At 40.2% G+C, this 22,613-nt stretch overlaps 1 long non-coding RNA gene across 4 annotated transcripts; it reads left to right on the top strand.

The window, feature by feature from the left end:
- LOC103398377 (uncharacterized) lies at positions 1–22,613 on the top strand. 4 transcript variants are annotated; one of them, XR_003048982.1, is made up of 4 exons: positions 1–199; positions 15,635–15,912; positions 17,182–17,293; positions 18,092–19,592. It is a non-coding gene; the product is annotated as an uncharacterized LOC103398377 (long non-coding RNA). The 4 variants fall into 4 exon arrangements; XR_523487.3 differs by lacking the exon at positions 1–199 and adding an exon at positions 21,865–22,613 and having other exon boundaries at positions 14,597–15,912; positions 18,092–18,376; XR_523488.3 differs by lacking the exon at positions 1–199 and adding an exon at positions 21,917–22,613 and having other exon boundaries at positions 14,597–15,912; positions 18,092–18,376.

A 22,613-nucleotide genomic window follows, 5' to 3' on the forward strand; every position in this document is an offset into this window, starting at 1 on the left:
CAGTTGAACTGGGAAAGATGCTAAAGGGCAAAGAGTCTCTCCCCACCAGGGAGGCCTGGCTGAGTGAAAACACATGCAGCTAATAGGACACAGGTGAAACACATGAGGGGAGAGCAGAGGTGTGTCAGCTGAGACCAACACATGGGAGTAATATCAAACCAGAGGGAGACATTGGGGACGAGACAGGACGTTTAAACAGGTAAAACTAATAAGATATTTCATTCAAAAATGTATTAAGCAGGACAAGGTGTAACTCACTACAATGATTGGTGTTCCTTTGTACTCGTTAGTTTAGAATTGTTGAACACACCACAATGATTTTGTAATGTCTAGCTCTCAGTCACACACACTGTGTCCACAGCTGCCATGCTTCACTGTCCGCTTGTTTTATTATTCTTTTTTTTTTCTGGAGTAAACTGTCCTCTACAGAAAAAAACTACCAAATAAAGCAGACGACAAATGACTTGGTCAATCGTATTAAAAATGAAGTAGGAAGTAGCCTGATTCTCTGTAGGACCACCATTGATAAAAATGTTACTTCTGCTGAGCATCTCCACTTTAGCCACTAGTCTGCCAGAAACATTTGTTTTATGCAGTCTCTGGCTTCAACGTGACTTTACTTTCTTTTTTTTCTTTTGGTTGTTTGCCACATTAATTAAATTGTAAGAGTACATCGATTTGGTAAACTTGTCATTTCCTATTTATCCATATTTGTTTCTGAACACAGATCTGTGGTGCATCCAATATATTTTACATATTTTCGCAGATGTATGTTTAAACCCAGATATACAGTAGGCACAATCAACAAAACAACTCATCAGCATTAATGCACTGCGGCAAAGATGGAGTCCAAAAACAACAGTAAACCATTATGATCTGCACCAGCTAATCACCTGTTCCTCTACGGGTCACAGGTCACAGGGTTTGAATGACGTGCACTTAAATAGTCGGGCCTTTTACAATTTACTGATGTGTCCTGGTGATGTCAGTCTGACCCCCTGACCTGCTCAGTGTTTTAGAGCTCTAATTAGTTGTTGACCTCATCTCCTCCCACATCAGCCTTTACACCCAGAGTGACCCCACTGACCTCAATGATGAGGTCACATGCCTGTTGACATCAGCAGTAATCATTATTGCCTCTTATGTCTCTGAGTAAAAGACAGAAGCGATTCAACGGATATTCAGGTTTCCTGGGACTTTAAACCACCACAGCGTTACCTCAGGGGTGTTTTACCTTTGGCAACAAACTCATAGACTGGCACCTTCTGTCCATTCTTGGTAACAGCTGATAATAGATTAATTTACTGGAGTTCATACAAAATGCCCATTGATGTGTATGTGTAATCAGTCATTCTGCTCTGATTGGCTAACTCCTCTGCAAAGTTCCTTGGTTGGTGGTCTCTCAAGCCGAAGCAGGTTAGAGTAGATGGAGGATTTAGCAGAAAAGGATAATACAGTACAGTGGAGACAAAGTAGATGTATTGGACAAATGATGTCAATGATGGAGGTTTTTATATCTATGGATGTATGGCATGAGAGAAATTCTTCAACTGTGAGAGATTGGATGAAGATTGACTGTAGAAAAATGACAGTGGTGATGGTGATGATGATGTTTAATATATATGTATGTTGATGTATAGGTGGCTGCATAGTGAAAAAATGTGTAGTGCTCTTGCCTTACAGCAAAAAGATCACAAGATCAAACCTTGGTGTCTATTGTGCATGAACGGTTGTTTGTTTCTGTGTGTTGCCCTGTGTTGGACAGTCCGTCCATCCCTGGGACAGACCCTGTGAAGTGGAATAACACATGCCAACACACATATTTTACTATGACTGCAGACCATAGAATATTTGTTTTCCCAAAGTCTGTCCACAGGAAGTGGGCGGCCCTCCTCCCCCCATACTCACAAACGCACACACAAACACACACATTCAAGCCACATTCAAGAGATAACTTGACAAAGGCAACTCTGTTTCCTCTTCATACTCCATCAGACTGAGAGATGGAGGCAGACTGACAGTAAGCGGTGTGTGTGTGTGTGTAAGATGATAGCTTGGTATTTGATGAGAGGATCCGGGCAGATGGTTCATCCATCTCCACTAGGACATTACAGACTGAGGTCCTGACAGAGAGGAAACATTGGATTAGACCAACTCTATTTTATGAAAAAGACGTTCTCTGTCTCATTGCGGAAGGATTTTCATCTTAACAGCAGATGCACAGACAGAGGGTCAGGGCGTGGACCTGATGGAGCAGATATTTTCATTTTTAGTGAAACGTACTGCCCTTTACTGTTGGTTAAAACATCATTATGTGTCTGTGTTGAAGTACACTTTACACCAACAGGTGTTCTTGCATTTATTTATATATATATATATATATATATATATATATATATATACATACAATGAAGCAGTGACATTTATTGCCCACTGTTGGCTCTGTCTGCCCAAATAAACTCAAATACTGACTACTTCTTATAACATTTAATATTCCAAATACTGTGTTTGGATGATCATATAGGAAGGACTGTATTAGTGGTATCTGCTTGGATATGCCAAGGCATGTCAAAAATGTATATGTCTCAATCAATGTATTTAAAATGAACTAGTATGTGTGCTTTGTACACTTCCTCAAACAGCAAAATCAACGGTCGGCTAGTTCAGTTCTCTCTGTGTGTGGATGGACAGGTTAATCAGAATAATATGACGTCACTGTAGGTAGGATTGTGAGTGTGAACGGTTGTTTCTACATGTAGCCCTGTGGTTGACCGGTGAACGGTTCAGGGATTGGCTAAGGCTCTTACTGCGACCCCGAAGAGACTCGGTGGTTATTGAAATGTTTGTTCAAAGCCAAGGATTTAAAAATATCTGTAAAATGTTTTTTCGGTCGCAAAATAGAACTTCCAATTCTCTAACACTTTTTACCTGGTGTGTATTTAATGTCATATTTTGTTCTCTCACCTAGACAAGGTCATTCCTTCTATCTAACTCACAGAGGTCTGTAAACAGAGCTGGTTTAGAGGATTTAGGCTCCAGATCATGACCAGTGATAACTCTTCCCATGTCCAAGTGAAACATGACCCAGGAGAACATGCTGAAGAGATTACACTGTAGATCCTTCCTAGACTGTGGACAGTTAACATTCTCAGACTTCAGTGGTGTCTGAGTTGGAGCACATTGCTCTGCAGTGCTGCCACAATGTCTTCATTTGAACTGAAAATTAGAAAACGTTATATTGGAAAACAGTTTAATGTCGTCTGTTAGACACGGTGCACATGGTTTCAGCTCGTATTTGTCTTATCTCACAGATGTTTACTGTCACATTTCCTCCAAATAGGATTGTCATCTTTCTAAACTGACATCATGTAAATAAGAATGCATTGAAAAGGAATTCTGGTCATGACTTAATTTCATTTCTCATGACCTTTTAATTTATCCTGTATTTTACCAGGTAAATGACCTTTTTTAAAAAAAAACTTTGATTCATACAATTCAAATTTTTAAAAATGTGGTTGCTTTTTTTTATCTGCTTTTCAGTCTTCACTATTAAAGGCCAAACACTGTCAGGGTGGATACATCTCTTTGACTGCACATTATCTATGTACACAGGTGAAGTTTATTTTCAAGGTTTAACTGATTGCTGTCAGAGGCCACATGTTAGCGTGGGCAGACAGAGTAGAGATAAGGAGCAGCAGGTTGAGCCAGAGTGCATGTGAAAGACTTTCTCAAACAACTTGCCAATTATTTTACTCACACATTTGACAAGCTAACACCTTGTGCTGCGGTCTGCCAGTCTCCTTCATGGCCCAGTTCATTTACTCCTGGTCTCCCCTCAGTCCACCTCAGTCCATTTTTGTGTTATGAAGGATGCTGACACAGTTTAACATTTTTCGACACTATATTATTTACTGCTAACGTAAGAGAAAGAAAACCCAGATAGATGGCAGCACTGCAGCAGAGTAAGGACACTTACTGGAGTTACACAGAGTGGCTGTTCTGTATGTTGATGTCCCCTTTAACCTTAAGGCGCAGCAAAGTGCCAAAGTTTAAAATGTGAGTGTGTCTGTTTGTAGAGAGGGAGGCTGTGTGTGTGTGGGGGGGNNNCAAGGTCACCTCTGTTGCCTCTTGTGAACGCCCCTCACGATACGCCACCTTGAGGTAACAATAACACTATTGTTTGTTCAGACAATGCTGTCTGAAGGACAGGGTTAAAGGGGCGGGGGGTAGAGGAGGGGTGTCAGAGCGGAGGGGACAGTAGGGGGCTCAGCACCTGGTAGCATTCTATGGATGGGAAATGAAACTGCAGATGGGGGTTTGGACACAGTCCGTCAGTTTACAATGGCAGTGCAGAGAAGTGGTGAACATGCAGCACTGATGTTGTACAGGACCACTGACCTGAGGAGGGGTTTCCTGATCTGAGGCCTGGACACCAGCAGGGGCCGTTGGGAGGCTCTAGTGGAACCATACTCGGTAGTTTGGAACTGAGGAAATAGAGGAGTTAAAACCTGTGCAGCACAGACATGCCATATGTTTCCTTTGGTCCATGACTAAGTGGGAATCTGAATGTCAAGAACACTAGTAAATAGAGCAGAAACAGGGAGGAAAGAATGGGAATTGAACCAAAACTTGCTTGAGAAACTGGTTCTCGAGAATGACTCCTCCTAGAACACCTATATGTGTATGTACATGATCACCATGAATTACAAAGAAGATAACTGTGTAGGTATTACCAAATATATTGCAATGATAGATAGATAGATAGATAGATAGATAGATAGATAGATAAAGTTTCAACACCGTCTTAATGAGAAATCTCTGGTGTATACATACAAACAAACATGCTGTTCTGTATTAAACTCACGTTCTGTAAACGCAGCTACACCGCTGCCCTGAAAAACAAATATATCCCATTACTGAATGAAAATAATGGGCCCATTTTTCTACCACACAGCAGTCTATGAATAGTGTATTAACCGAGCCACGTGTTTGGTCCCCTGGGGCTGAGAGAGGGTGGAGGTGTAGTGGGGTGACACTCTCGTAGGTGGGATGAGAGCTTACATTTTTGCCTTTTAACCCACTGAATAAAGAACTCCCTCTTTCACAAACACAAAGTAGTGCATACAAATACACACACGAACACACACACACGTGCCAAACACAAGTGCTTAAAAGCTCTTCCTAAACATAGACCCAAGGCCACAGTGAGTGCTGTGCTGAATAGAACTGAACCATCACTACACTTTGCTGCCAGTATGGGGAAGGAATTGGCCATAATAGTAGGTCTGTGTGCAGAGGGGGAAAGGACATCATGCCCTGCATCACCGTGCTTTTTTTTTTTTTTTTTTTTGGTTAATAGTTTATTCATTCGACACTAAAATCAACTAATGTTTTGTAGTGCTACAGTGAGCTGGATTATGTGGAAATTGCTCCAGATCTGACTTTTTTTTTTTTGTCTTGTCTGCAGTGTTGTTAAAAAGCTCTTTGTTGTGCGCTGCAGTATAAATCATTTATGGGCCTTGCATAAATTTGTGTAATCTCCCTCATGATGACTGGACAGCGTTTTAAATCCACTGAGCACAGGAGTTTGCGTCAACACTGTGGGCCAAACTGAATGGATGTGAGGGGAAAATATCTTGAGCACACTGTGCTACAGTCACATGTTTGACATGCAACATGTGTGAGAAAACGGCCATACAGTGTAAACAGTGCACTGCAAACAAACAATGTCTCAGACAAATGTTACAATGAAGTGGAAGTGAAATCTTTTTACATGGGTTTATAATAATGTTTGCTTAGTTAATTGTGGAAATTGTGGAAACTAAAAATGGTTCCAATAAAAAAGTTAAAAGATTGAATAATAAATAAAAAGTGAATTCAAGAGTTTCAGAGATTTATTGTTTGTTATTGAAGTACTTTAATATGAGCATTAATTATTAAGGAAACAGTGTAAAAATAAAATATATCTGTATGGGAAAATGAATGGGATTTTTTGTGAATTTGAGATGGAGGTATCAACTTGTGATGAGTTTAACTGCATTTTTTGTGCGTTTAGTTTGTTCTTTCTTTTTCTCTCTAATTTTATTTCTCTTATTAACCCTGTTGACTGCTTGTTTAAATAAACAATCAGACTCAAAAGAGCCAACCATTCTGACTGATCAAATATTACTGTATCATTGATGGACAAGTGTCTTTTTTCATGGAAGACCTGGTCATTTTGGTTTGTGTCTTTCTGCTGTTGTGTCCAAACATGGCCTCAGATTTGTTATTCACACAGTAAATGAGTGGAAATGTGTTTGTTGCTAATTCAGAATCTTGGTATGTGTTAAGATAACGGCGAGAAATATTAATGGATATAGAATTGTTTTCAGTGTTTTGAACATCCCCAGTCCACATGACTCCTCTTTCCTATATCTTGTACCACTGATTGGTGTTGGTGGCTGTAATAAACACACACTCTCCCTCTGTCCCTCTCTCTCCCTCTCTCTCAGACACACACACACACACACACACACACACACACAGACAGACACACAGTCACTCTGTGTAGACAAGGCTGCAGTATGACAGTAAATCAGCGAGAGGCGGAGCGCAGCACTGAAATCTCATCGGCAGAAGATAAAACATACAGTGGCAGACAGACTCTCTGCTCTCCTCCAGATTGCCTGGTGGATAAGGGCACGGCTGTGATGCCTGTTCTACGACTGTGTGAAATCACAGCCTTGCAACAGTTATACAAACACCTTTAAAGAGTTGACAGAAATAAACAACAATAGATTATAATACGTCAGCCCTATTAATCTAATATCGAGCGGTGGCCAGCTCTTTAAACATGCTTTAAACAGCACATCATGCTGCTTCAGTGTTCATCCTGTTGTACAACCTCAGCTCTTCTTCCCTGTAAAAGGCACGGCTGAAAAGGCAAGACTCTGCAGTGATCTTACATAATGCCATCATTGCAACTAGGTCTTTTCTGAATTCTGTATGTTACAGCCGTATGGTTGTAGACATGGGATGCAAAACAAAATAAAAATCGACAAATAATAACAACCAGCTATAAAATAATGATTAAAAAAAACAAGATTTATACGAGACGAGGAGGTTGATGTCCTTCATTCAGAGGAAAGCAGGGTAAAGAGTAAAGTTTTAATTTTACTTTTGATTAGTTTTGGCGACCTTTGTTCCACACATTCTAAACTTATTTACCCCCTTAATCAGGGTTTACCTCTGCATTGCCTTTGCATATGAGATAACTGGTAGCAGAGATGTTAACTAACTAATATTATCATTAATATTGTTTAATACCTGCATTGGAGATATGCTCCTTAAGGGGTGATACATAGAACACACACACACACACACACACACACACCCACAAACCTTTGGTTTTAGTCTTTAGCGTTGCCATTAGCGTGTATTTGTTTGTTCACTCGCTCAGAACAGGAAACATTTACCCCCTGCGTTCTCTCCTGCAGCTCCTTGAGCTGCTCTTAAAGACACACATTTTACAGCTTGACTGTCTGGATCTGGTTTTTCCTTAATTCTCTAGGAACACACTCATTCTCACTTTTTCTCCTGCAGTTACTCATAACCAGCAGGTACATTTTTTAGTGAATTATTTGTCATTGTGACACAGCAAACCACTGCACATACAAAGTGTGACCTCTGCTTTAACCCATCACCAAAGCAGCTTAAACACCATTGCCATAATAAAATGTGGCAGAACAACACATCAGAGTCTGGATTTTGTGAAATGCCACAGGGACTCATTGAGATCAGATCATGGTCTGGACTTTAGGACTGAGCTTTTTCCTGATTCACATTTGATTTTGATATTATTAAATGTAACCAGTCTGGTTACTGTGAGGACACAAGTGAAGTGAATCTAAGTGTAGAGAGAACAGCTGTGATTTCTACTATTTCCTAAAATAGCGTCAGCAGCGGTCTGTGCCATCCATTGTCCTCACCTATTCATCAAGCAAAGAGAAGTCATTGAACCTGTTTGACGCCTGGAAACGGCCATGTCAGAAAACCCCCACGATTAACAGTAGAGAAGCTGCAACAAGCTTTATAGGCTGTGGTCCCAGGGAAATATTTTGGTGTAATATTCATATGTACTTTTATAAAGTATTTGATTTACATATAGTCAGTGGTGTTTTTTCTAAGAATCATCTGATCTTCCAGTCGTTCTTTTACAAAGCTGAGGTTTGTTTTTCAAGTGTGATAGATGTAGTGGATGTTAATTAAACATCCTGCCACTCAGGGTCTAAATATGGCATTTAAATGACTTGGGTAGAAGAGTATTTACTGCACCTGCAGAGGCTCCGGCTCTCTCCATCACCTGCATCTGCTCCTCACAGCAGTTCTCTGCTTCACTTCTTTCTTGTATTTCCATTGTTTTTATCCTATTTGTTTTTCCTTTTGCTTTGAAATCCTAAGCCTTGCCATCCCATGTAGACATTTTTGTTACAGACATAGTCAATCTGTGTTAATTTCTGCAGTAAATATTGTACAGGTTACCATATATTTAAATTGAAAAGCTTGGTTTGTGTATTTTATTTGCTGACAGCAGTATGTTCTCTGCAGCTCTCTCTGACCACCTCACGGCAGAGACGAAAACATGATGTCTGACCAAAGGAAGAGGAGTCGAGAAAATTGGCAGACACTGAATTGAGTCACACAGCAGCGATCAAATTGGTTTCCAAGTATTTGTGAAGTAAAATGAGAATCTCATAGAGAGAGGGGGAGTGAGAGGGAGAGGGAGAGGGAGAGAGGAAGGGAGGGTAAGAGACTCCACCACCGGGATTTTCAATCAGACTCTTTTCTATCACACCTGCTCAAGGATAATTGAAACACACATTTAATGGAAGATTATAAAGTGCGTGTCTCTCTCACACACACGCGCGCACACACACATACACATAGACAAAAACTCACACACATATACAGACACACACAAACTATTTTATACACAAATCACTTGCCAGGTTCAATTTGCACGTTCTCAGTAGGAAACCCCATCAACTTTCACAGCAGGGGCAGAGCAATGAAACCCACCCCAGACTTCTGCTCTCTCCGTCTGTGTCTGTGTCTGTGTCTCGACACACTCACAGTAGAAATGCATTTACTCTGGAAGTATATCAGTCACATCCAAGCAGTCTATACATATGTTCTGAGGAAGGTCAATCACCTTGGCTTCATCAGAAAGTACAAATAACATTTGGAGGTAAAAGACATTTACAATCTCCCTGAATCAGACGCTGTGAATACTAAATATCTAAGCTCACAAGAAGCTCAGTACTGAACCTGGACAATCCCACTGAATGAAAATTAAGTATTTATTGAGGGTCAGAACAGCCCTGACTTTACTCACTGTTATAGAACAAACATTTAGTACCAGCCAAATGTCAATTATACATTTGTTGCAAACGCCGTTCAAACAACAACCTTAAACATTCGTCATCATTGTGACAGGAATAGAAAAGGTAGCAAGAAGATGTTTTATTCAATGAGACAAATGGGAAAATGTAAATGTCATTATTGTTTGGCAGATGATGGAAGGAACTAAAATGACATTTGGGCAGCGCAAGCTATACTTTTAGTCTGTCTTTAATCTTACTTTCATGAACCTGAGGAAGTGGAGCCAGATCAACTGAAAGTGAGTTTCGCAAATACTTAAATAACATTGCAGTGACAGCAGTTCAGCAGTAAATTCAATTTCGAGCCAGTTTGTGAGAGCTCTGTGTGGAGGTAAGGCGTGCTGGAGCTCAGGAACATTTCCTTTTAAGAGGGAGGCTGGAGAAAAGATTTTCTGTTTAACTACTAGTGTAAGTCGACAAGAAAAGTCCTGATAAGTCAGCAAGAAGATCACAGGTTCAATCCCCTGTACTTCTGTAATGTGTTTGTCTCATCTCAGATGTAAAATGGATTTTTAACTCAGAAAAAAAAAATCACAAAAAAGACATTGCACCTAGTCTTATTTAGGCACCTTAGATTAATTTGGCATTCAATTTACTTAACAACATTTATTAATTCATTCATTTTCTACCCCTTTATCCTGTGCAGGGTCACATGGGAGCTGGAGCCAATCACAAATGTCGCATGGGGGACATGTAGAGACAAACGGTGTCTATATGTCCCCCTTTACTTTTCATTCAGACTTTTGTGGAGTGAACAGTAAAGGTCTCTCTGTGAGGAGTGTAACTTTTTGATTAGTGTTCATAGGTTTTCTCCAGTGACACTGTTTTCCTCCTCCAGTACAGAAACATGCAGGACTGCTCTGTACTGTACTGTGACGGTGATGGTGAACTGAGAGTGGGCAATGATCCTTGTCTATGGTCATAACAACATAAGGACACAAGTACTTATCCTGTACATATGGCTCAAACAAGATTCCTTTTTAGATCAGGTGATTCCAGTCCTGAAGAGTAGGTGAAAACCTGAAACATACAGAAGGAGCTTAAGAAAATAATCCCTTGAAAAACTCCTGAGAGGTCATGTCAGTATCCCAGTAATATGTCCTTACCTACTTCTGTTGAAGAATTATGTTCCCTCCGGTCTCTGCACCTTTTGCTGCTGCTGCTGCTATAACACTGTCAGGTCGCCACGATCATAAACTCACATACCAAGCAGCTTAAAAAATAAGATCCAGTTCACGATAAGTTCCATCTGAGTGGATCTGCAAACTGAGGCAATAATTCTCTGGGCAGCCACATTCACACTGTCACAATACATACTGTGGAAGATGTGTTACAGCCATTTACAGAGACCAGTGTTCACAGCACACACATCACTTTTTGAGCTAAATCCCAGCATGCATTTCTTCTCCTTTGTTAAATGTGACATGTGTTTTCCAACTAAACATGATTGATAACTGCCAGAGACTGAAGAGTTAAGTTTCTATAACAAAGTAGAACGACTGGGAGAGTAGGTTGAGGCACAGCACACTTTAATTCATCTTGAATTCTTTGTTGGTAACAACACCCTATTGCAGTGTTTTTGTAATACTTTAAATGTGTCAGAGTGGCTCAAATATGTGAACTGAATATGCAACACGACCAAGGTATAACCCTGCTGTATGAATTTATTCTGGATTTCTATTTCACTTTATTATTCTATCTGCATTTCTTATTTTAGCTGCAGTTTTTTCCCACTTCTCATTGCCCTGTTTCTGTCTGTCTGTTGTCAGGGTGACTGTCAAGGTTTGCAGGTTCAATCCTCGCAGCCTCAGCTTCTTATTGTCTCACGCTCTTTTATCCTGTGGTTATTTTTTCACCATTCTTCTCACTCTCTGCCTGACAATCAAGAAAAAGTCTTGGGTGAAGTGAACAGGTTTGTTAAGTTTGGTTCAGGACTTAAGGTATAATGAGACAAATTATTTTTCCAGAAAAGCCACTTTTTATCACAACGTTATTTAGAAATATTATTTACAAGATATTTGACAAACCTTTGCGTTTGTTGTGCCTTTTCTTTTTATGTTCTCTGTTAAATAAAAGTTCCAATTACTTACCACAATCTTTTATAGAAAGTCTTACAGATTTTATATTGATTTACCTAATAACAATCTTAACAATAGCCAGGGTTTGAGTTAGTTATCATGCAGCATGTGAATACCCAATATGAAATACAATATACAACCATGTTATGATTTGAACTCTGGAGGTCTGTTCGGGTGTACACACTGAGTTATTGAGCAAATTAATTATCATCAAATCTGAGCAAAGGAAGGACAAAGTAACCACTGCAATAATAAAACACAGACAGTGCACTAATTGAGGGTGTAGGTGTTTAGGTCGTCACCTGATGTAAGTGGGAGTCACATTAATGGAGCAGCTGAGGGCTGAGTGCAATTCACCGCCGTCCTCCTTTGAACTTCAACTAATCAATTAACGTGATTTAATGCAGTGGCACTTGGCATGGAGGCCAGCATGGCTGACCAAGGTGATTTATACTGTTTCAGGCCATCTCACATATATGCAGAGAGAGAGAGAGAGAGAGAGAGAGAGAGAGAGAGAGCGAGCGAGAGAGAGAGAGAGAGGAGACAACTCATTCAGATAGATGCCAATGCAAAGCTGTATTAAATCCAATGAAATAAGGAGATTGTTTTACTTTAACTGTTTCCAAAAAAGAAACTTTTTGGAAATCTAAAAGCGGAAAGAGAAGCATGTGAGACAGAGGGAAAGATTGACACAGAGAGATCGCTCCTGTGAGCCTTTGTCTAGCCCTTGGCTTGGAAAGTGAGCCTGCATATTAGCCAGTCTACAGCAGGGGAATGTGAGAATTAATACACTTTCATGCCAGCATTCTTCCTCTTTTCCTTCTCCACCTCCTACGTTCTAGCCTTCTCTTCAAGCTCCACTGGACAAAGGCAGTTTATGTGCTAATAAATGTAGCTTGTATTGCATATTGCTTTTCTTAACCTAGAAGAAACAAAGTGATTAAAACAGCAGGAACTGCTGGGTATTTTTATATTGCAGTTTTTGGGGTTTTGTTGCCCTTTTTCACATAGCCTGCAATGACTCCGTCTTCAGGGTGCTGTCAAAGCTCAGGGGCAAACGTTTTTGTCTGTGTGCATTTCAATGACATCAACGCTATCGGGCCTGCCTTACCCTCTGCAACCAACTATCTGTCTCTCATAAATCTGAATGACATTAACATTTAAAAAAAAAAAAAAAACGACTCCTGCCCCTTGGTAGATGCGCTCCCTAGAAAGACAGACAGGCTTCTATTTTATTCATTCAGAAGGCAGACAGGCATTGCCACAGACAGGCATAAATCTGAGCAGGTTAGAGCCTCAGTCGACGGGTTAAGTGAATATAACCCTGTGCTTTCTGGAGGAGCTCTCGCTCCCATTTCACACTTCTATTACATTTGTGTTTCATTTCAGTCTTATTTGGATAGAAAGTAATTTAACTCGTTTATGGAAGGTCATAAAATATATAGTTTTTTTAATACTCTGCATAACATTTACATTTTGTATTTTATAAATGTGATCACCGTGACACAGGGCTGAATAAAACATTTATGGCAAAAGCCATTTCTTCTCTGACATTTGGTCCCCTATCTATCATCAGTTCTCTATATGCAGCCAGGAGAACAAACGCTGGTCAAATGTTTAAATGTGGCCTCTCCTCATAAAATTTAAACCCCTCTTTCACATTAACACCCGCCGGCTAGTAGATGGAAATGCTTTTCTTGTGCAGATAAGAGAAAAGTCAAATGGAAATGAATGGAATGGCTGTTGTGGCAGTGGGGACAGTGCTGATGGCCCTGGGAAATTGAAGCATGTCAGTAAAATTAGAAAACGCCAGCGCTGCCTCAGCTCGCAGACATGTAAATGTGGCCAAGTCTGTCAGATGAGTCCATTATGGACCGTCCTACGCAGCCTTTTCTCATCAAAAATCCCATCAGTGTATTAAAAGGTGAAGCCTTGGCACTGACAAATTAAAGTAAATCAATTTTAAATTTATGGATGAAAAAGCAATTCAACATTAATATTGCCTTTTCTTTCAGCAAAAAGTGCTTAAAATAAAATGAGATTGATTTATAATTCATTTTGTTATAATAACATTAAAATATATATTTTTTGTGCCCAATTAAAACAAATATGATTCCATAACAATCCCTGTTCAAGGACCTATCTTTCAAGTCAATGCCACACCTGACATTCTACTGAACAATTAATGAAAAGACACAAATTGGAAATTTTCTAGTGCAACTCTAAAGGGGAAGAAGTGCAAAAGTGAGGTAAATGTGCAGCAAACTACTTGTGTTCATAGAGAGGTTAAAAAGTAAACAAAAAGTCTGACTAAGTTATCAGGGAAAAAACTTGCCTTAAAAAAACAAACGTTTTTTTCATGCACAAATTCTTAACACAAATTTAAAATGTGTTGTAAAAGTTTGCTTGGGATACACATTACATTTACGCTGGTATTTAATATTTAATTTAGTAAATAAATAATCACCAAATATTTTAATTTAATTATTTTAACAATCAAAGATGCTGAATTTTCCCAGTTTGGAATCGACTGTATGTTGCTCCTATCTCAGGATGTGTGGAGGACTCCCGCAGGTGCTCATTAGTGTTGTTTACTTTTGGACCCAGGGGGAGCACGCTGTATTCTAATCATAGATTTTTATAACACCTTCTATACTCTGAAACCATTTTCCCACACACCTGCAACACCACGAAGAAATATTGTGTATAAACTATAATTCTAAGTAGGGAATTTGCATGTAGAACTAGAATAAAATCATGCTTGATATTTCATTTAACTATTTTTGGATTCGATACTAACCCAAATTCATTCTTAGTTACAGTCTTTTGTCATCAGGATGCATCAGATATGACATGCACACTGGTCAACAAAGAGGACAGTGTGTGCAAAGTTCAAGGTGCAGCCACCACAATATTGAACGCTGCATAAGATTTCATGAGATGAAATCAATAACCTTCCTATTATGCCTTGTCATGAAGCCTCACAGCTGGAAATTAACCTATCATAATAACACTTTATCTGAGGCATGTGGGACGCCCACAGGATGGAAAGTGCAAGGGAAACAAATCACCCAGTTTCAGAGCATGAGTAGATTTTATTTTTTTGGTCATGTTTCTGTCTTTTTTACCAACTTGATTCCTTCCAGCTTCATATTCATTATAACATTCCATAAATGTCTACTGCAGCCATTTGTTGAGCGAGAGAGATGAGGAAAGTCACCATAATATCAGTCTTTTTCCTTGTGTACATGAGACAGGTGGGGGGTTGAAGAGGTGGGAGGGAGCTTAAGCACTTGCATCAAAATCTTTAAACCAGCTGGTAAAAAATAATCATCTTTGAAAGACACTGGATGAATATTCCATTATATATTTTTTTTAATTAAACTGTTTCAAATGGGGGGTTTACACTTGGGCTTCTGATACAAATAAAATGCTTATGACCTCTATGTTGGAGACAGTGTAAGGAAGGGTTCTTTGTGGAAGAACATGAAAATGATCCTAATGCTAGCAATTGTTTTGATTTTATTGGCCTTAGACTTTACATTAGAGGCAGATCGATTCTATGAACATGTTTACTTGTGAACACAGTAGACAAAATTAAAACATTTTGTATTGTTATAGATAAAAGCTACTCTGTATTCTTCCACAATCATAATATTGACTCGAGTCTTAGAATTAAAACATGCATTAGTATTCCTAAAAAAAGACGTTTGGAAGAGCAAGAATTCAGGGCTTTTAATGAAATGAAATAAAATTCGGACGCTACAAAAAAATCCATGTGACCGTAATCCTCTTCTGTAGGATTATCTCAGCAGGATTTGTAATTTTCGACAGCATGTGAACGCAGCACAGTGGCAGAGCGGGAGGCGGAACACCCTACCCCTCCCACTCGTGCGCGTGCCCATCGCTGAAGGGCGCGGGCACGCGAGGTGGCGGGGGGTTGCGCTCGCTCTTGCTCTCTCTGCTCTCTGACCCCAGTGGCTGCTCCGACACACTACACTCCGCGGCTCCCCCTCCGTCACATCGACACTGCTCTACCCTCTCTCTCACTCCGTTGTCTGTCAGTGTCTCTCGCCCTGCTCTCTTCTTAGCTCTTTGCCCCCTCCTCGCTCTCTTGTCTGCTTTCTGTATCCACAGGAGCCAGCCGAGGTCCCGCCGGGTCGAAGGTTCTGCCCTATCCGCTCACACTGTAACAACCCTCGGGACGACCGCGGAGGAACAGACTTTCTCTCTCCGAGCCTTCGGCTCCTGCTCCTGCTGGTGCTGCTGCCGCATGGACCCGCGTCGCTGCTCCTCCTCCTCTGTCGCCGTCGCTGGTGCTGCTGCTGCCGCCGTCACCGCGTAGAGGGCGACCCCGACCCGACACTCTTTTTAAAAAAAAAAAAAAAACCTCACAAAAACCCCACACGACCAAGGTAGAGCAACATTTTTTTTTTGCTTTATTTCGGTCACTGAAGCGGAAGGGAGAGAGCAGAAGAAAGAAAGACGGGGAGGATAAAAAAAATAATTTCCTGACACAAAGCCGTCGGTTAAAAGGTGGCTTGTCATTTACGTGGAGGAGCAGGAGGTTAGCGCGGCGGTGCGGTGACACTCACCGCCACCTCCGGCCGTTTTACTCCCAAATATCCGTCCTGGAGCCTAAAACGGGATGGATGGACGTTTCTTTCTGATGCACATTTGTGCAATGTTAAAGGCGAGCAGCGCATTGCTCTTGTCGTGTCTATGCGTGGTATCAGAAAGGGTCAATTTATTCTCCTTTTCTCCCCCTCCTCCTCCTCCTCCTCTCTCCTCACCGGAGTGATTCCCAGTCCTGAAGTTGGCTGCATGGCGTTGTTACAACGACAGTGCTGATATGTTATGTGTATGTGCGGTCAGCTGAAACGCAGCACAGTGCGAGGCTACAGTGAGTTTAATAAAACATATGTACTAGCTGTGCAGGTTTATAAGGCTAAGCTACAGAGCTAGTTGCTGCTACTGTAGCCATAAGGTAGACGACTGCGATTGGACACACGCGCACACACATACACGAGGACGCTTTAAGGAAAGTGTGAAGCAGGCTGCACACAGATCACATTATTGGCCTGCATGTGCAAAAAGAGCGCGTTTCAGCAGCAGCTGCAGCAGCATTATATTTGCTGGTAATGAAGATTTTAGAATTTAAAAAAAAAATCGCAATAAGGTGAAGTTAATGCAAAGGCATCTGATGGCGGGCTTTTTTTTTTCCAAAAAATAATTACTATATTTCAGTATACGCTCATTACTTAATTTTGTCGAAGAACATGTTTTTATTTATTTTTAAATTTATAGTTTATACATAAAACACACACACACACAGGCGCGCGTGTTAACTCAGTTTAAGCTGCTTTATGTGTATACGTTTTCTGGTCTGCAATAAATGTTGCAGACTAAAATTCTTACGCACACGTCATAAGGAGCAGAACGCAGTTGACCCAGAAACATGAATCAGTGCTTCCGTGCACACATGACAGTCATTTTTTGTTTATTTTATTTTGACTTAAATTGATTGTTATCTTGAACACTACTGTGTGCAGCTGAAAGCACGCTGCTGCATCAGGCTGTTAACCATTTAGTGGAGTGAGGAGCGGCAGATTTATTTATAAAGTGAGGACCCTGTATTTATTTATTTATTTATTCTTTCCTTTGTGTGCTTGTGGCTGCATCAGGAGGTCGGGTATATAAAGCTTGTCAAGCTCACAGAGGCCACTCTACTATCAGAGGAAGAGATCAGACAGGAGGGAAGCTCAGGGTGCAGGGGGATCAAACATCCAAGACCCGGTGAGTGAAATCTGAAGACATGCAGGAATAACTGCTTCTTTTCTTTCTTTTACCAAAGAACGGCTTGAACGTTTGTTTTTTATACAACATAGACTTATGCAAAATATGGAGAAACGGACACGATGAGAAGTTTCAGCAGGCCTGCAGACGACAGAAGCATGTTATAGGTTGTATCGATATGCAGGTGTTTTTATTGTCATCAGTGAAGTTTTAGTGTTTTCTTTATGCATTTTTTTCCCTCCAGTTTTATCAAAAGCAACAATCAGTTCACCTGCAGAGGCTCGACCTGCTCTCCTTGCTTGTTGTGTTTAATTTCAGCTGGCAAATAACTTCTTGTAGAATGTGCGCAGTAAATTTTAAATCTACCTTTTTATGGTGGGCAGCGGAAATGCAATCTAGAGGAAGCTTTCCAGATTTTACTACCATCCAGTTTTTTTTTCTGTTCTTGACATGAGAAACAATATTGAGCAAAACAGTTAGGTAAAATTATTCTATGTCTAGTGACTTGCAAAACTGTAATTTTGCAGTAAAGGTTTACAAAGACTGGTTTCTGTTATTGTAGGACTCGAGGTCCTTATTCTTATAGAAGCCCTGAGAAGTTACTGCAGATATTAAAACATAAAAATGTACTGTATGTCAAAAAGAGCTTTGCCTTTGTACTTTAGGCAAAGTGAAATATTAAAAATTTCTTAAACAATTTATTTTCATTCAAAATGTATAATTAAATAAGCACTGCATGTCCTTTTTTGAATGAACTGACGTATGTATGTATATGTGTGAATCTCTGTTCTCCTGTAGGGGCAGATACCACTGCAGTGTGTTGGTCGAGTCAATTGCCCAGGTTGCTGCTGCTGCTGCAGCCGCTGCTGGATTTGCCGGTCTTTTTGAGTGGATCTGAAGGATGTCTGCTGCACATTGCACTACTGAATCCCGGTGAATGAACGGCGTCTCATGTCCAAACGGCGGAAAGATGGCTCATGGCAAAGTGACCATCACGGTGGACGAGTACAGCTCTAACCCAACGCAGGCGTTCACCCATTACAACATCAACCAGAGCCGCTTTCAACCTCCTCATGTCCACATGTAAGTGCACACAATCCTACGTGCAAACAAACGCATACACACACAAACTGTATGGACTATTTGCTGTTAGTCATCCCATAGCAGAAGGAATAAAGATTTGTTTTTGTGGTGAAGATAGGGTAGCCCATCAGGTGCCTGCTTGACGCAGCAGCTTTCTCTTCAATCCTTAATTTACTTTAATTTTAGGAGATGGTTTGGTGGACGTTGGTAGTACAAAAAAAAAAATTAAATTGAATTAAATGGATTTAAACAAAAATGTTTTTTATATCAACAAAAAAAAATCTAAAAACATATTTTCAGTTAAGGCACAAACTCGCTCAGATATTTGAAGATCTGAGGAGACTCTTCTCTGACTTGTCTTTTCCCTCTGTCATGCTTCTGGTCACTGTGGTGGTTTTATGATACTCTAACCACTTGTGCCACATTGTCATTGTGGTGCACAGGCACTTTTGTCATATTACGGTGCTCTCTTCATTTATTTATAAGACCAGTTGCTTAGCGTAGGTCCTGTCTGATGTGGTTATGTTCTGCCTCTCATTAGTGGGTCAGAGCACTGTGACCCTTTAGCGTCTGACATCAAAACACTGCACAGAACACTGTGTGTTTTATCAGCGGGCAGGATTTTAACAGAGGGCTGCCGTCTGCCGTCTCCACTTGTTGTTTTTATCAGATTTAGCAAAAACATTGTGTCTAGTTTTAGTTGTGAGTCAGGCACAATGTTTTTCTGTTGTTTTTGTATTGATTTGAAGTGCTGTGTAAAATGGTAACCTGCAACGACCAGACCTCTGTATGTCCTGTTTAGTTTTAGTATTTTATTTTATTTATTCCTCACTTGAAAGATGACTTAAGATGCAGATAAATTATAATACACTAGAGTGTATTTTGTTATATAATTATTTAACCCTAGTTTAAAATGTATTTAGGAACGGAAATACAGAAATGCTGCCCTCGTGCTTATGCATGAACTATTTGTCAGCATTAATCTGTTGACATTAGGTTACAATAAAATGATTAGTCGTTAAGAAGAAAATATGTGTTTGCTGTCCAGTAAAAATTTGACCAAATTGAGATAAATAAAATTTGCAAACTATAGTGTGTCTGTGTTCGAAGGCAAAATGGATGAATAACAGATTGTCAGGTCTAGCAGTTCTGACTAAAAATGTAGATGCACACAAATTCATATCACCTCCTCACTGGTCGTCTAGCAGATCCTGGATTTCTCACACAAATTCATATCACCTCCTCGCTGGTCGTCTAGCAGATCCTGGATTTCTCCTCCCAAGAGTACAAGCTGTGAATAAAATCACATTTTGTCTTTCATGGTAATTACAATACAACAACATTTTATTGCTAGAGCTGAAGTGTTGCAAAGCACTTTACAGTTCAACTTCTCATTGTAGTCGATGTTACTTTCCTGAACCCATCAATCTATATGTACATAAATATATGTATTAAAATAATTTTAATCTGATTAATCACAGAGTAGCTGATGATTACCTAACTTCAATTCAACATTCCTAAATTATACCTGTACATTGCAGGACATTTAACTGCTGAAATATGTCACAAAAAAAGACCAAATCTGTGAAATCAAGTTTTGTAGATTTGGTGGATTGTAGTCATGTCAGTGCATCAGTGGTACCAGGTTGCTTTCAGAACTTCGATGAAGCTCATGTCCTCACATTTGACATTTGTGTCAGCCGGCTGCTCAGCCATAGACTTACTGACTGCCCTTCGCTCAGTGAGGCTGGTCTGACTCAAGCCGCTCGTGACATTTGAAGCTTAAGGTGCTTTGGTGTTCCTGGTGTTTTTACATGGGCATTATTTTTGTTAACTGTATGGTTTGGATTTTCAGATTTAGGAAATGTTGCCAGAATTGCAAGCTGTGGTGCCGTAGACTTAGTAAAAAAAATAAGGTCACCTCGAGCTCAAGTCATTTAATTCCAATTTAATTCACCACAAAGACCACACAAAGTCAGATAAACCATTAAAAAAATGGAGCTGACCCTCATATTTAACTCTTTATTATTATTATTTTCATTTAATAATTTCAGAGTGAGGTTACCTTCTCACAGTTTCCTGTGGAAATAATGTGTCTTTGTGCTTTAATCAAACCAATTGTGTTTTTTGTTCTACATTGATTGTGTTTGAGGCATATGACGTTCATTTAGATTTAAAAATCTAATTCTGTAGTGTTGTAAAAACTCTGCATGACCAAAGGTAAATCTGAACAGCAGATTTGTCTTACACACAAAATGTGAGGTCAAATCTTTTCTGGAGGAGGATGAGAAAATAAACCAGAGATGTTTTTCGTAGACGTACTGTGAACTACGGCGGAAACCCTGAAAATGAGTTTGCATGAGTGGATCCTCATCTGTCATCTGGAGACAGTTTAATTCCAGATGATGACAAATAAGAACAGATTGCAGTCAGGTCTTGCCTTCAGGTTGTAAAAGAGGCTGTTTATTAGGTTTATTTAGAAGGATATAAAGAGTCGGGCACCAGGGGTGAAAACAAGATGTTCCAGCTTCTGACGATCTGAGGAGCAACAGCCATGAAAGTGAATTCAGAATCTTTTAGTGTTTTCAGGAAACCATAATGCAGTTGGTTTTTTTTTTCTAGTTGAACTGAATGTTCATGCTATCAGTATAAGTGTATCTCCTCCACAATCGTGCAGACCTGCTGCTTTTCACATTTTCACCCTGGTGGATTGATTTTGGGAGTGAAGCCCGTTTAGGAAAGGGATGTGTTGAAGCGGTGGGGCCTCTCAGCAGATATGTGTTTGGATAAATACATTAGGCTGTTTCCTGGCTTCCACAGAGCCTGCAGTGTTTTACTTTGTCATTCTTAAACTCAGACTGGGAACCCAGAGATCACACACACACACACACACACACACACACACACACGCTTACATGCTCTCGCACCCATACGCTGCTCAAAGCCCATCCCCCTCTACATTTAAGTGCTTATAGAATACACGCTCTGTTCAGGGAGAGCACAGACTTGTTTAGATTTGAGAGATAATGATCTGACTTGTTCAAGGTTAATCTGGGTCTCTCTACTCTCTTTGCATTAACTGAATTTGGACATAAATAAAATTGTTCCTTGTTTGAAAGTAAAAGATGTGGTAGAAATATCAAACCAGGCACTTCTGGCCTTTGTGAAATACTATCCGTGCTCTAATGCCCCCATCAGCCCCCGCCCTTACGCTGAATATTTATATTTGTATGATGGAGTACAGCAGTACCTTCCGTGGTTTGCTGCAGGTATAACCGTCTGAACCACATATGAAAATGTTCTGGTTTAGTGTAGACACTCAGACAGACACAGACACACTCAAACACTGTGGCAGTTCCAGGCTAATGCTCAGGAACATGACCCTGAAGTCAACGTGGCCTTTCTTCAGAGGAGGGGACGTCACTCTGTCTGTGAGTTCAGCCACACAGTCCTTCCTGCCATGTTTATGTCTGGTTTATTTTTTTTAGCCCCTTTTTTTTTCTCCCCCTCCTCCTTTCTGTTTTTCTTTTTTCCCTTCAGTCCCCTCCTCATCATCATCACGTGAAATGAAATGCTCAGCAACTTGGAACATATGCTTTGAGTTGGTACACTAATGGCTTCGAATCCAATTTGAGCAAGATCGAGGCCAGACTGTGGGAAGGGCCCAACACAGGGATGCAGACAGACTGATGTACAGTTAGAACACGGAGGAATTCCGATGGAAGAGCTGTACGTTTGGGAGACTTTTGTGGGCTGTTAAATACCATGAAGACATCAGTCTTAAATTCCCAGCGGCCTTATGAATATCCTGACCTTAATGTGTCTTCTATTATTTACCTGTTTTTTTTTTCTGTGCAAATTTCAGTAAAGTCAAAAGCAACTTATAAAGCACGTATATGAGGATCTTTTTTCTAGTACGAGCTGTTGTCTTTTCAATTGCACTTTCTGTTGCACTGTTATCTGTGTTTGCAGATTGTTGCTGTGTTGACATTGCTCTCCTAATAACTTAACAACTGTAGCTTGTACACATACTCTATTCCCACCAAATGTAGCCACTCCTCCAACTTTAAAGCCCCAGGAATGATCAAGCCACATTTCTCCCAGAGCCAGATTTGTTGAAAGTAAAGATTTTGCAGTGAAATAATATTTCTCCAGCAATATCATTGGTTTAAATAAATGTTTTAGTACTCCGGTGCTTTACACTACAACATCAGGCCGACAACACTCTGGGTAAATG

The sequence above is a fragment of the Cynoglossus semilaevis genome, unplaced genomic scaffold (genome assembly GCF_000523025.1).
Source record: "Cynoglossus semilaevis isolate Cse_v1.0 unplaced genomic scaffold, Cse_v1.0 scaffold1033, whole genome shotgun sequence".
NCBI lineage: Eukaryota > Metazoa > Chordata > Actinopteri > Pleuronectiformes > Cynoglossidae > Cynoglossus > Cynoglossus semilaevis.